Source organism: Thermobia domestica, chromosome 6 (assembly GCF_964235325.1).
Source record: "Thermobia domestica chromosome 6, izTheDome1.hap1.1, whole genome shotgun sequence".
Taxonomy (NCBI): Eukaryota; Metazoa; Arthropoda; class Insecta; order Zygentoma; family Lepismatidae; genus Thermobia; species Thermobia domestica.
In genome coordinates, this window is record NC_137459.1 from 233,824,677 (window position 1) to 233,839,172 (window position 14,496).

Genomic DNA, 14,496 nt, shown 5'->3' on the forward strand with positions numbered 1-14,496 from the left:
TCTCATACTCCATTGAGAATGTTTTGATCCTCAGTTGCGCAAACATCCAGTGTGCGTTTATTTTCTTTCTTTTTTGGGGGGTTTACACTGCCTCACAGATGAGCTCCCTCGTGGCTAAGTGGTTAATGAACACGCCTTTGGCGTGGGACACCCGGGTTCGATTCCCGGCCGGGGGCCGCGGTGGCTCAGTGGTAGAGCGTTCACCTCTGGTGCTTGGGGTCCCGGATTCGATCCTAGCTCCGCCAAGTGAACCTTGTGGTGGACAAACACCGTGTGCGTGGGTTTTCTCGGGGTTCTCCCATTTCCTCCCACTTACTTCATTCCACCATTTAATTCATTGCTCATCATCAGCGTCTCCCTTAGCCTAACCGGCATAACTGTGGGACGTAAAACTCAAAGGTTTCATTTCATTTTTTCTTAATCTCTTGCACCGACCGACCGATCTCGATCAAATTTCCAACGTAGATTCGGTTCTGGCCTGGGAGTGTTTTTAGCTATTTACTTTGACAGAACTTAGGGGAGGGGGAGGAGGGGGACAGAAAAAATAAATGACTTAATTTACTTTGAAGTGTAAAAGTGCGAGCGTTTTCTTCTCTCTCTCTCTCTCTCTCTGTCTCTCTCTCTCTCTTCACTCCTCCAGTCTCCTCTCACTTTTAGGGCCGCGGTGGCTCAGTGGTAGAGCGTTCACCTCTGGTGCTTGGGGTCACGGATTCGATCCTAGCCCCGCCAAGTGAACCTTGTGGTGGACAAACACCGTGTGCGTGGGTTTTCTCGGGGTTCTCCCATTTCCTCCCACTTACTTCATTCCACCATTTCATTCATTTCTCATAATCACCGTCTCCTTTAGCCTAACCGGCATAACCGTGGGACGTAAAACTCAAAGATTTCATTTCATTTTTTCCTCTCACTTTGATTTCATGATTTCGCACTCTGATGAAAAGTATTAAATACCGCCAGGAAAAGTACTAATATATAACCTCTCTTTTAGGCGCCCCTCCAACCACGCGCCCGGGACACGTGCTTTGCTTGCTCGCCCATAGCTGCGGCTCTGTGAGCTACATAAGTAACATACAATGCTTACGTAATACTTTGGGTCATAAGTACTATTAAGAAAGGAAGAATTGCATTTTTTTAACTTTGGGAAAGGAGCTACTATGGGATTAAAGATAAGGTAGGAAAGGCAACACATTCCAGTCTATGCTTTCACCCAGCAGACATATTGTTTGGAACCAAAAAAATGTGACTTTTGGAATCTTGTACTTAGGTTCACAGCGGAAGCGACGAAATAACTTGAATCATCCATTGTAGCTCTCCCCGCAACCAGTTTCTAAAATGTTGGCAATAAGTTTGCGAAACGAGAGGTGACGACTCCAATTTTGGGTGAAAAGTCGCTATAAGAAATAATCGAGAAATTCATTGTCTATAAGCATTGTAAAAGTTGTAGATGTAAACTAAACAATATGTTCTACTCACTGGCGCAAATCCCGGGGGGGGGATGACGGATACATGTCCCCTCCAATCTTGGAACTGAGGGGGACTTCTCCCAAATAATCCGATTTGAAATGTGTTTTTTGGGAGAAATTTGATGATTTTTGTCCGATTGCTACAAAGGAACGTGAGATGTCCCCCAGAATAAGCCTCAAATCTGCAGCCTCCTAACGCTAAAGACAACTCTGATCCTCCACAACATTGTTTTTCAACTTCATAAGTATTTTGGACATCGCCAAAAAAAGTATGGTAACGGTCTTACCCCCCCTTCCCCCCCCCCAATGTTGAAGACAGATTTGCGCCGCTGGTTCTATTCACATCTTTGTAAACAGGGCGCAACCAATCCTTTAATTCAGGGATCATTTCAGGTTGTTTCGGGTACTTTTGTTCATGTTGTGGTCAAAATAGTTCCGAAATAATTAACATTACAGTACTTACGTTAAGCATTTTTTTTGTAAAAGAAAAAGTGCAGAATAATTAAAAGACCCCAAAGGACAAGTATAACAAACACCTTCTTCGCCTTTTTTCACGCATCTATAGCTAATCTTGTTGCTATCGGTAATGATGTATTACGTGTGTCTCTCAACGGAAACTCTGCGAACTAAAGGACATCAAGTTTGTAGTTATTCTTCGTTAGAGGGCAAGGGTAACATAACAATGCAGGATTGTGGAGTAGTGAGTACGCTGTATTTCCAAACTCTTCATCACTTGCGCTGATTAAAACAAACAAACAGAAAAAAAGAACGTAAAAACTGTTTTGAACTAATAATGCTTCTCTACAGATGAACATTTTGTTTGCAGCAAAAAGTCGCTAAATGTGTAAGTAGGTAAATCGTCATTTAAAAATCACCCAAAAAAGTCTCCAATCGGAATTTTTTTTTTGTCGTTATCGTAGGGCGACCATACGTCCTGTTTTGACCGGGACAGTCCCGTTTTAGGGGCGTGTCGCGGCCGTCCCGTCAGTAGATGGAAAAAAGTAGTATTCGTCCCGTTTTATGTAAATGAAAGAAGTAAATAACAAACCCAGTACCTTTACTCCTTTTAAAAGTATTAATAATAACAAAGCGGCAAAAATTGAACTGAAAATCCCTATATTAAACATACTCTATAGTTCGCAGTACTGCTCGAAAGGCAGCAGAGGTTTTAGCAGTTGGTTGTGTGTTAAACAAACTTCAACGTGTCTTTCCTTTTTCATAAGTACCCGCTCTGTAACGAAGAGAGAGAGGGGGAACTCTGATATCAAGGCACTGATAAGAACAAAGGTAGATCTAAAAGTCTAGTGTTGCAAGAACCTGTCCCGTTTTTAACTGAAAATTTTATGGTCACCCTACGCTATCGTTGAGGTCGAATTCCCCTTATTTAGCGACTTTACCCAAAATTGGCAACATTGACCCCCCCGAAAACACCCCGTCATCTTGAGCCTAGCCAGCATAATAGTGGGACGTAAAACTTAAAGATTTCATTTCGAACAACACTCCCAGAAACCTACTGTTATACTATTCTCAAACCACCCTTTCGTACAGTTCTCCCTATTCGAAAAAAAAAATGTAAATAGCAGTGTTCATACATAAATATGGAACTCAATTTCCCTGAATTTTGCAGGTTTTCCAGGTATTAATTTTGCAATTTCCAGGTCTAGTGGAAGAAACTAATAGTACGAGAACACATAAATTTTAAGAATACTATATTTATATATTTGAGAATGGCCACCCTTCTCCCCAATGAACGATTGCAATTAAATATTGAGTCACAAGAAAATAAATAATTAAAATAAATAAAATTTAAGTTGAAAAATATTAAGTTGAGAAGCCTACTAAGGGAATTATATAATACTTTTGTTCCATACTTGAATACATTCAAAATATACAAAAAAATATTGGCTTGGGGAAGAAAAAAGGGCCCGCGAGATTTTAACTGATTCTTGTAGTACTCGACGACAGAAATAGATTACTGAAAGAATTTTCAAAATCGGCACAGGCAAACATGAAGAAAATCGCATTTTTCAGGTACCGGTTCAAAATGGGAAGAAAAAAGGGCCCGCGAGATTTTAACTGATTCTTGTAGTACTCGTCGAGAGAAATCGACTAGTGAAGGAATTTTCAAAATCGGCGCAGGCAAGCATGAAGAAAATTGCATTTTCATGTACCGGTTCAAAATGGGAAGAAAAAAGGACCGCGAGATTTTAACTGATTCTTGTAGTACTCGACGAGAGAAATCGATTAGTGAAGGAATGTTCAAAATCGGCGCAGGCAAGCATGAAGAAAATCGCATTTTCATGTACCGGTTCAAAATGGGGAAGAAAAAAGGGCCCGCGAGATTTTAACTGATTCTTGTAGTACTCGACGACAGAAATAGATTACTGAAAGAATTTTCAAAATCGGCACAGGCAAACGAAGAAAATCGCATTTTCAGGTACCGGTTCAAAATGGGAAGAAAAAAGGACCGCGAGATTTTAACTGATTCTTGTAGTACTCGTCGAGAGAAATCGACTAGTGAAGGAATTTTCAAAATCGGCGCAGGCAAGCATGAAAAAAAAATCGCACTTTCGAAATATGACGTTTTCAATCTAAAGTGAACACTTTTTTAAAAAATCGGACAAGATGAATGTGCTGTATACTCTTTATGCACCCAATTTTAAATGAAAATGCAACGTTGTCATTTACCTGGACCCACGACATAAGTGAATGAAGTTATTGTTTGAAACGGGGGCTGGCCATCGACATATTAGCGTAAAAGACAGTAACTTCACTCACTTATGTTGTGTTTCCAGGTAAATGGCAACGTTGCATTTTCATTTCACATTGGGCGCATAGAGAGTGTACAGCGCAAACGGGTCATCCGATTTTAAAAATTCCTTCACTTTAGATTGAAAACATCATAATTAGATATGCTTTTCCCTCCTACATTCTGTTGTAACTCTGATAATAACAGAGTTACCCTATGTCAGGGGACTTTTGAGACACCCTGTATACCTTATTTAATGTATGTTTGATGTCACTATAACTGTAGTATAATTTAGTTTGTTTAAATTTACAATTTAATACAAGTAGATTCGGATTTACATGCGTAGGATTTTGTATGCATCTAACTAATGAATTCTTTTATATTTATGCTTAACTTAGTGACTTGGCTTTGGACTGCAACTGATTATTGTAACCCATTATTGCTTGAGAAGAAACAAGATATCCGAATCTTCATTTGGAGAAATCAAAGGTCTATTGGAAAGCTGGGGATTACAATCATTAATTTCTACATTTCAAGGTGCGTAGTAAATAATATATTGTGTTTATTGTTAAATTACTATTATTGGGTTTAGAATCAATGAAGCACTTCATGATATTTTATGGGGATCAAGATGGGTGCCGGATAGATAAGTATTTGAACGTCAGGCTCTTATTTCTTTTCAATTTAATATTTAATCAATGATTATTTTTCTCCCTCATTATTCCACCAAATCGTATTCCAAGATCATATATCCATTTTTGTTCGATATATCCATATTTTTGATCTCTTTCATATTTCTATATTTTCGATTTTTGATATTGTTTATATTTCGATATTGCTGTATTTTTCGATATTTCGAACAAGTTTCGATAGTTTGTCGACATCGATTATCTATATCTAAATTCGGATATCCCAAAGCCCTATCGAGCACCCTCCGAAATGAAGTTTTTGGCTATGGACCTGATTAGGGATGCGCACGAGACAAGACGAGACAATTTTTGTTACGAAATTCGAGACAAGATAGAGCTTTTCCAATAGAAACGGATCCAGTTTTCGAGACGAGACAACTTTCGCGGCACCTTTTCGAGAGGAGACAACCTCAAATCTTTTCTCTTGCGCATCCCTAGACTTGATCATGAGTTATCAAAAAAAAAATGTTAATGAGAAATAACATGTAAATACAATATAGGTAGCTAAAACATTTTTGTTTTCATTCTTCAGTAATGCATTGTTATTAATCTCAGGGGGGGCGGTGGCTCAGTGGTAGAGCGTTCACCTCCGGTGCTTCGGGTCCCTGGTTCGATCCCAACTCGCGCCGTGTGGACTTTGTGGTGGACAAACACCTTGCTCGTGGGTTTTCTCGGGGTTCTCCCGTTTCCTCCCACTTTCTTCATTCCACCATTTCACTCATTTCTCATTATCACCGTCTCCTTATCCTAACCGGCATAACCGTGGGACGTTAAACTTAAAGATTTCATTTTTTATTAATCTCAGCATTTTATAGTGTATTCTTAAGCTTCAGGTGATGTATAATTAAATTTTGAATTCAGTTAACTTATTTTGTTTCTCAGATTGTTTTTAAAATGTATGTACAAACGTTTATGTTCATTCTCGAGAGTTTAAAGTGACGTATAGTTATTAAACATAGTATTTAATATTGTACTCTTAACGTGGAAGTGATATACAGTTAACTTTTGAATTCAGTTAACATTTTTCTTTCTGAAATTGCTTTAAAAAGTATGTAAAAACGTTTTTATTTTCTTTCTTGAGTACTAAAAGTGATGCAAAGTTATTAAGCTTACTACTTTATATTGTATTCTCAACCCTAAACTGATACACAGTGCGTTTTTGAATAAATTGTCAAGTTATTTGAGTGATGAACACTGGTAGAAAATCCTGACTACTACTGGAACATTTTGATTTTAAGGTGACGACTACTGGTGCAAGGATTTTAAAATATTGTTTTTCCTTCAAGGGCTACTCCTTTTTGAATTCTGACTACATGGTCACTATAGGAAGGATCAGTGAGTCTTTCCAACTATGGTACAGCTCCGACAGATTCACGATGCTCAGAGAAGAGACAAAATAGTATGTTTTCAAACTTAAAGTGAGAACCACTGGCGTTTTTACCTTGCTATGCAAAAGTAAGTGAGTACTCCAATGGGGTTCCAATGCGGTACCTAATTTCTGCATTTTAGATATATGGAAATACATGTCTCTAAAATGTAAAGAACTGATTCTTTTTTTGGGGGGGGATAAATTATAGGTATGTGGGGCTTGCATACTTGACGCTACAATTCGGAAATTGAATTAAAATATGACTAACGGCTATCAAGATGTTGTCAAATAAAGGGAGGACCAACACAGTTAAGGGGTTTTCGTGTTAGATGCTAAAATTTCCGAAATCGGTCATGGAAAGTTAATAAACACCAGTAGCAATTTCATCTTAAAGTAATTAGATATCTTCATGGAGTGTTAGAACATCATGGAGTCTACCAAAATTAAATTTTAAAAGCTTTTGAAAATATAATCTGACATTTGTAAACAGTATTTGAAATATGTGTTTACCCAAAACTTCCAGCTAGTACATCTAACATCTGGAGAAACACTGTGAAATAAAAGCATATGAGATCTTGAAATTTCGGAAACAATTATTGATCGCAACAAAATTAAATAAGATGGTCCTTCTATGGGTTAAATGAGTACCTCAGTACAATTTCGATCGAAAGATTAGTTCAGTCCTAGGTTTTCTTCAGGCAATTCCAAGGGTTCATCGAGCTGTGCAAAAGAATGAAAATTCGCTGTCAATATCTAAGATAGTAAATAAGATATAAGGAATTATATATTTTATGACGTGAAAATAGAGATCTTTATGGATTTGTACTTTTGGGTCTTTCCTATAAGAAAAAAAATCAGAAAACTACTGTATATACCTTAATAGACAATTCAGTGGGCGGGGACACAGTAGCTTAGTGGTAGGGTATTTAACTAATCTTTTTTTTTTTTTTTTTGCAGAAACTATTGGAGTATTCACTTAACCCATAGAAATACGATCATACTTAACTCCCTATTTAATTTTAAAATTAAATAAAAGGAAATATTTCAGTGTAGCGACCCACGATTATGCATTTTAGTCTCAGGGAGATTATGATTAAAGCAAGTGAATGTTGTTGACAGAATTGATGGAATGCAAAGGTGGGAGGAGAGTACCCCGAGAAAACCCACGAATACGATGTCCACTACAAACTGACTTGGCCGTGGATCGAACCAAGAACCCAATACACCAGAGATAAGCACTCTACCACTAAGCCACTGTGCCCCCGCCCATTTAATTGTCTATTAAGGTATATACGGTTGTTTTCTGAAATTTCTTCTTCTTACAGCAAATACTCAAAAGTACAAATACATGTGGGTCTCTATTTTTACGACGTCATAAAATACATAATTCCTTATATCTCGCTTGCTATATTAGATATTGACAAAAAATGTTCACTTTATTTCAGAGCCCGATGAACGCTTGGAATTGTCCAAAGAAAATTTAGAGCTGAATTAATCTTTCGATCGAAATTGTACTGACGAGTCTGAGGTTCTCACTTAACCCATATAAGTACCATCTTATTTAACTTTTGTTAGGATCAATAATTGTTTTCTGAAATTTCAAGATCTAATACGCTTTTATTGTATGGTGTCTCTCTAGCTGCTAGATGTACTAGCTGGAACTTTTAGGTAAATACATATTTCTAATACTCTTTACAAATGTCAAAATATATTTTACAAAACTTTTAAAATTTAATCTTGGTAGACCCCATGATGTTCTAAAACTCCATGGAAATTCCTAATTATTTTAAGATGAAATTGCTACTGATGCTTATTAACTTTACATGACCGGTTTCGGAAATTTTACCACCTAACACGAAAACCCCATAACTATATGGATCCTCCCTTTATTTGACAATATCTTGATAGTCATATTTTAATTAATTTTCTAAATTGTACTGTCTAATATGCAAGCTCCGCGTACCTATGGTGTCGCTTTTTATTTGACCATATTCGGTAACTGTTAGGCGTACCGACTTGCGGTTTCGGTAAACACACACCTCTAACGTTCTTTAAAACGTTATTAAGACATATTTTAGAATATTTAGAAATGAGAGTTCTGGGAATATCATGGTACCCGAAAACCCCCATCAGGGCGTGTGTGTAGTGTATTTAATTGAAACTACTTTTGAGGTTGTTGTAAGCCCTCGTAATTACGTTTCCGAAACTGCACCATCTAGTACGCAAACTCCACAGTTCTGTAGTGTCGCTCTTTATTTTCCCATATCTCGATATCCATAAGGCTTACCGAGTTGAGGTTTTCGGTAAACAGATGTCAGTTCCTTACATTTTAGAGACATATATTTTCATATATCTAAAAAATACAGACATTAGGTACCCCATGGTAGCCCGAACACCATTGAGGTACCCACTTACTTTTGAATGGTAATACATTTTGAGTTGTTGTTCAGCATCAATAAACACTTCATAGTTTTTCTACGTGCAACCCAAAAGTCCATACCTGACCGAACAGAGTTTGTCCATTTAATCTCAAAAATGTTAAGATACTTTGTATTGTTAAGTACAACCAAATTAAGCACACTGAATATAACATTTTAAATATTTTCTGATTTTTGTTGCAGGTATTTCGTGCATCAAACCAGGATTCTGCTTGAAAGACAGTCAAAAGAAGCAGTGTAGGTTGTGGCTAAAAGTACGCCCTTTCTGAAGACAGACTCAGTTGTACTTACATTATTTTGTACGAATATATAACCCTAATAAAGATACTGTACTACAAATTATTTCTTTCTTCCATAAATTATAATAAAATATTATCTCTGTTTAAAGAAAATGATTGTTAATGTTAAGTCATTTTAATTCTTTTTCTCTGTAATAAGAACATTATCCCTAGCAATATTTTTTATCTTTGTGCTATTGCGATTGGATGAAGTAAAATTCTATACCAAGCACTATTATTTCAGACATGCATTAATAACTAATGTATTGTTCTGTATGTAAGACAATGTGTATACTGAACATGTCTAGCGAAGGTGTTGTTTTAATACAGAATCTATAACTCAGCTTTTCAGTAGTCAACTTTATTGGGAATCCGAAGAAAGAAGTTAAAAAAAAAATGTTGGACTTACCAGCGTGTGTGTGTTCGAATTCTGGACTAATCCAAATTATCCAGAGAAATCATTATATATTTCTTTGTTGCTATTTCAGATGTATCCTTTATCCAAGTCGTATGAAACGGAGACTTCATACATCGCTATACTTTGTATGAACTATGTTCCGTATTTACTTAATCACTTTGTAACTTTCTCTAGTGTTGACAAGGCCGCAGGTGTCAATCGAATAGTTTAGTGTTTCACTCATGTCACCTTGTGACTAAGGTACGTCCTGTCGGTATATATATGGTACTGGGTTCAATTAGCGATAAAATACATTTTTAGCGTTAAACAAATGCAAAAATCTACACGAAATGAGATACCGTGATCTCTGACTTACGGATAACACCAAGCAACTAATGGTACTGAGTGTGATTGAGTTTACTAATTACTATTTGGCTAAAATCAGTGTTCCTTTATCTATAGTTCTTTTCGTGCTTTGAATTGCAAAGTTTGAAATAACCGTTTTAAATTATTGTGTATATATATCTTCCGAGTAATTCTGAGAATCATTGCTCTTTCTTTAAGCAATGTATGAGACTGTTAAATTGCTCTTTCCTTAAAATGTTGCACTAAGAAGGATGCATCCAGGAAAGTCCAAATTTGCAGAATGTCTATAGCAGGGAAGAATAAATATGTTTAGTCGATGGCTGCACAACGCCTCCGCTGTCACCACGTTGTCACACAGCGAATACAGCGAACGTTTAAGAGTATTCTGCACTTACTATTAGGTATCGGCCTGGGAACTTTGGCGCATCTACCCAGTCTCCTTCTTGGTGTTTCATTTTTAATGGCGAGTACTGAGTAGGAATAATATTGTAAGCGAATGCGTTTCCGGCTGACACCACACTTTTAATTATTGCGACATTTAAAAAAAAAATACCTGTTAATTAAAATGTACAGAGAAGTTATTTCTGGAAAATTCTACTCAGGCCTCTTGTGGTAACAACTGCACTTTAGTAGAAGATACTATTAAGGAAAAGAATGAGGTAAAATAATCTTTATATCGTACAAGCAATGGATGATAACAGCTTAATAAATGATTGTACGTAAATCTTGTTTGAGTTTGAATATAGGATTGTATAAGGCTGTGCATTTTGCATTATTATTGAGGTGCTGCAACTAACTAACTGCAAACCATATGATAAATTCTTACAGTAATATATCACATATTGATTTACTCTGTATGGAAACGAAAATAGTTTAATATATGGTTAACCTCCTTTGTGCCAGGGACGGATCCAGAGGGGGGCGATCGCCCCCCCCCCACAAGAGGAAACTTTCTTATTTTATATATAAATAAACCCATCCATAACAAGTTTGGAGCTCTTAAAAGTAGCAGTATTACCGCCGACCGCCCCCCCCCCAGAAGTCCGTCCTGGATCCGCCCCTGCTTTGTGCCCATAATTTTAAAATTAACGCTTGTGTCACTTTTCAACACTTGACTTTGCAGTAGCTTTCCAACGAATTAGCAGGAAGCCCAAACTTATAGGACACCCTGCAGGTAAATACATTTCTTTGGACAGTTTCACTGCTCCAAACTAAGATTTGAAAAGTGTAGTATTGTTAATTTTATTATTATTGGCACAAAGGAGATCAACCATATTTTAAGCTATTTTTGTTTTCATACAGAGTAAAACAATATTTGACAACATTACAGTAAGAATGTATCATGCACTTTGCAGTATGTTGCAGCACTTTAATAATGGTGCACTATACGTACACTCTAGATCCTGCATATGTCCGATCCATACATTACAAGAAGGCAATACGTATTCGATACAGGTAAAATCTGTATATTTCATATGGACAACCTATTAGCTATATACATCCAATCTATACATTACATATGGCCAACCTGTACGCGACATACGTATAATCTATATGCTGCATGCAGACAGTCTGTAAGCTACATATATGCACTCTGTATGGTGCATACGGATATTCTGTATGCTGTATCTGGACAAGCTGTGTGCGACATAAGGAAAATCTGTATAATACATACGTACAATACGTATACTGTATCTAGTCGTACGTATGGGGCACAAGTACAATATAGATGCTGTCTCGGGGTTGAACGCAAGAAACATACGTACAGAACGTATATTGCATACTTCTTGAAATCATGCTCCGTCCTGATAGTCAGTGTATGTCGTCATTATTAACCCACATGCTACATACGACCCTGACGTCACAAAGCTAGATATTACCTCCGTATATACTTGTTACTGCAGATAACGTCACACGAATGACGTCATTGCACTTATGCAGACAGTACGTATAATACATACTTTTTCAGCTATACGTTTGCTGCAGGATGTTATATACGGTTGTACGTTAAGTCCAGAAACTACAGGAATTACGAATGTAACCTACGTTTTTAAGTATGCCACCTACATTTTTTTTTCTCAGTGTATCGAGCTCATCTCATGACAGCTATAGAGCCATTACAACCACCCACTACAGAAGACGAACTATATGCTCACATAGACAATCTCACCACCACAATTCAGGAGGCAAGTTCTCTATTCATTCCAGTTTCTACCTCCACACCATACCGGCCTACATTACCTCCGCAATATCTCACATTCGTTACTCGCTCTCGACAATTTTATAGAGATTTTCAAAGGACTGGCAATCCTGAATCACTTCGGCATTATCAGCAACTTCAGCGGATGGTCAAAAACTACATATCTGCTTACAAACTACGCTGTTGGGTTAAAACATGTAATTCTCTCTCTGATGTCAATCATCCGACGAAGTACTGGAAACGTTTTAACGCTCTTTGTGGAAAGTACACCAAAACACCTTACCCACTATTACAAGAAGAATCTCGCATTCAAACAGATACAGACAAAGCCAACGCTTTCGCTGATTTTCTTCAAACAATATTCACACCTAACGGATCTCCTCCTACTTATCACCATCCAGCAGACACAGTCAATACTTCATCTCCTTCTTTACAGCCTCATCCACACCATACTCTTCCACTTAATCAACCTTTGACAGAACCAATTACAGTTCAGGACATCATCACTGTTGTTCGAAATAAACGTAATAGTGCACCAGGATTCGATAATATCACTTATCGACATATCAAAGAAAGTCCGCTCCCATTGCTTACTCTGCTTGCCAGCATCTTTACCTTCATTCTCCGAACAGGCTATTTTCCTATCCAGTGGAAGACTTCAAAGACGTTAATGTTTCCAAAACCTCACAAACCACCTGAAAGCGTATCATCGTATCGCCCAATACAATTAACGTCTACCTTCAGTAAAATCTTAGAACGCATTCTTGTCCGACGTCTACACGCATACATCGACAGACGTCACCTTCTTCCCATCCATCAAGCAGGATTTAGACCAGGCTATTCTATCAACGACCAACTGCTTCGCTTATCCACTATGGTCACACATCATTATAATTCCGTCAAGCCATCATGTCTTGTACTGTTTGATCTAGAGAAAGCGTTCGACAAAGTTTGGCACTTAGCACTTATCTATAAATTAATACGGCACCGTTTTCCACTCACATATATCCGTCTGATTTACAACTTTTTAGTGGGTCGCCTTTCCTATGTTTCTATTAACAACTGCCTATCACACCCTATTTTTCTGCTATCCGGAGTTCCTCAAGGATCGGCTTTATCGCCACTTCTGTACATTCTCTACGTTGCTGATATGCCTACACTACCAGATAAAGTCCATCTTTTTCAGTACGCCGATGACACTGCATTCCTTGCTTTGGGATCGACTATCCAATCAATAAACAAATCTTTGCAAACAGCTATTAACGATTTCCTCCGCTGGTGTGATAGATGGCAACTTACAAATAATGCCACGAAAACTCAGGCGATTGTATTCATTCCCTCTAAGAAAACCTCACGAGTCCGTCGAAATCCCAACCGCCTCACACTTCATGTCAACCATACACCTATACAGGCACGCTCAACAGTGACCTATCTGGGCATTACATTCGATAGACATCTAACATGGAAACCACATCTTCAGTCACCGCCAAGGCTTACAATAGACTCAATCTTCTAAAGAGGTTAACCGGAACAACATGGGGCTTGAAACCTACTACAGTATTAAATACATATAAAGCTTTCCTACGACCGACTCTAACATACGGTCACAATGCTTGGATTGCTGCTGCACGCTCTTTCTACGAAAAGCTCTTAATCTTAGAAAGACATGCACTACGTATTGCATTTCGCATTAAGTTACCTAGCCCAACAGCAGAATTATACAACCGCATTGAGTTTCCATCTCTACAGTTTCATCTTGAAAAGTTACGTCTCACCTACATACACAATCGTTATGAAGCACACCATCCTCTACTTCTGACTACTATGCATCATATGGCACTCCACCCAGCAGCATTTCGATATTTCCATCCGCCGCTCTCACTCCTGTATACTCTGTACTGCTACACACTACCTCCTGATGCACTAGACCTGGAGTTACTTGCTGACTACCAAATTCCTGACCAGCTTCCGCTCATCTTTCCATCCTATGTTGCTCAATAAATCCATCCACAACTGCCACCCATTCCCTACCTGATGTTAAAGCCCGCAAAGGTCATTAAGTCTTTGATAGTTCTAATAAGCTTTAATACAGAACTCTGAGACCCTCACAAAGTCATACACAGCTACTATTTCCATACTTCAGTTCCCTAAGAGAGGGCATAACCCTCTAATAGGGCTCTAGCCGGACGGGCTAGTCACTTACAAAAAAAAAAGCGTTGCATGCATGTAGACCAAGTTCCTGCTGTACCACGCTATGCCTACCCACCACTGGATCATCTCTTAGCAATATACGAAAGTACCGAAGCCATAGATCAGTATAATCCTGACCGCCGTATCTACCACGAAAATCCACATATATATTGCCCATAACCTCCGTACATGTGCTCAAGAAACATTTTAACACAATAGCCAACTCTGACACATTCTCGTCAACTTGATTTTGCTATTGGTTCCCTACTTCAATCCACATTATTATATAGCCTGACATCATTCTCCATGTCCTATAAATCAAAAGGTTGAAAATATCTCTGGCCACAGAGAAGGTGT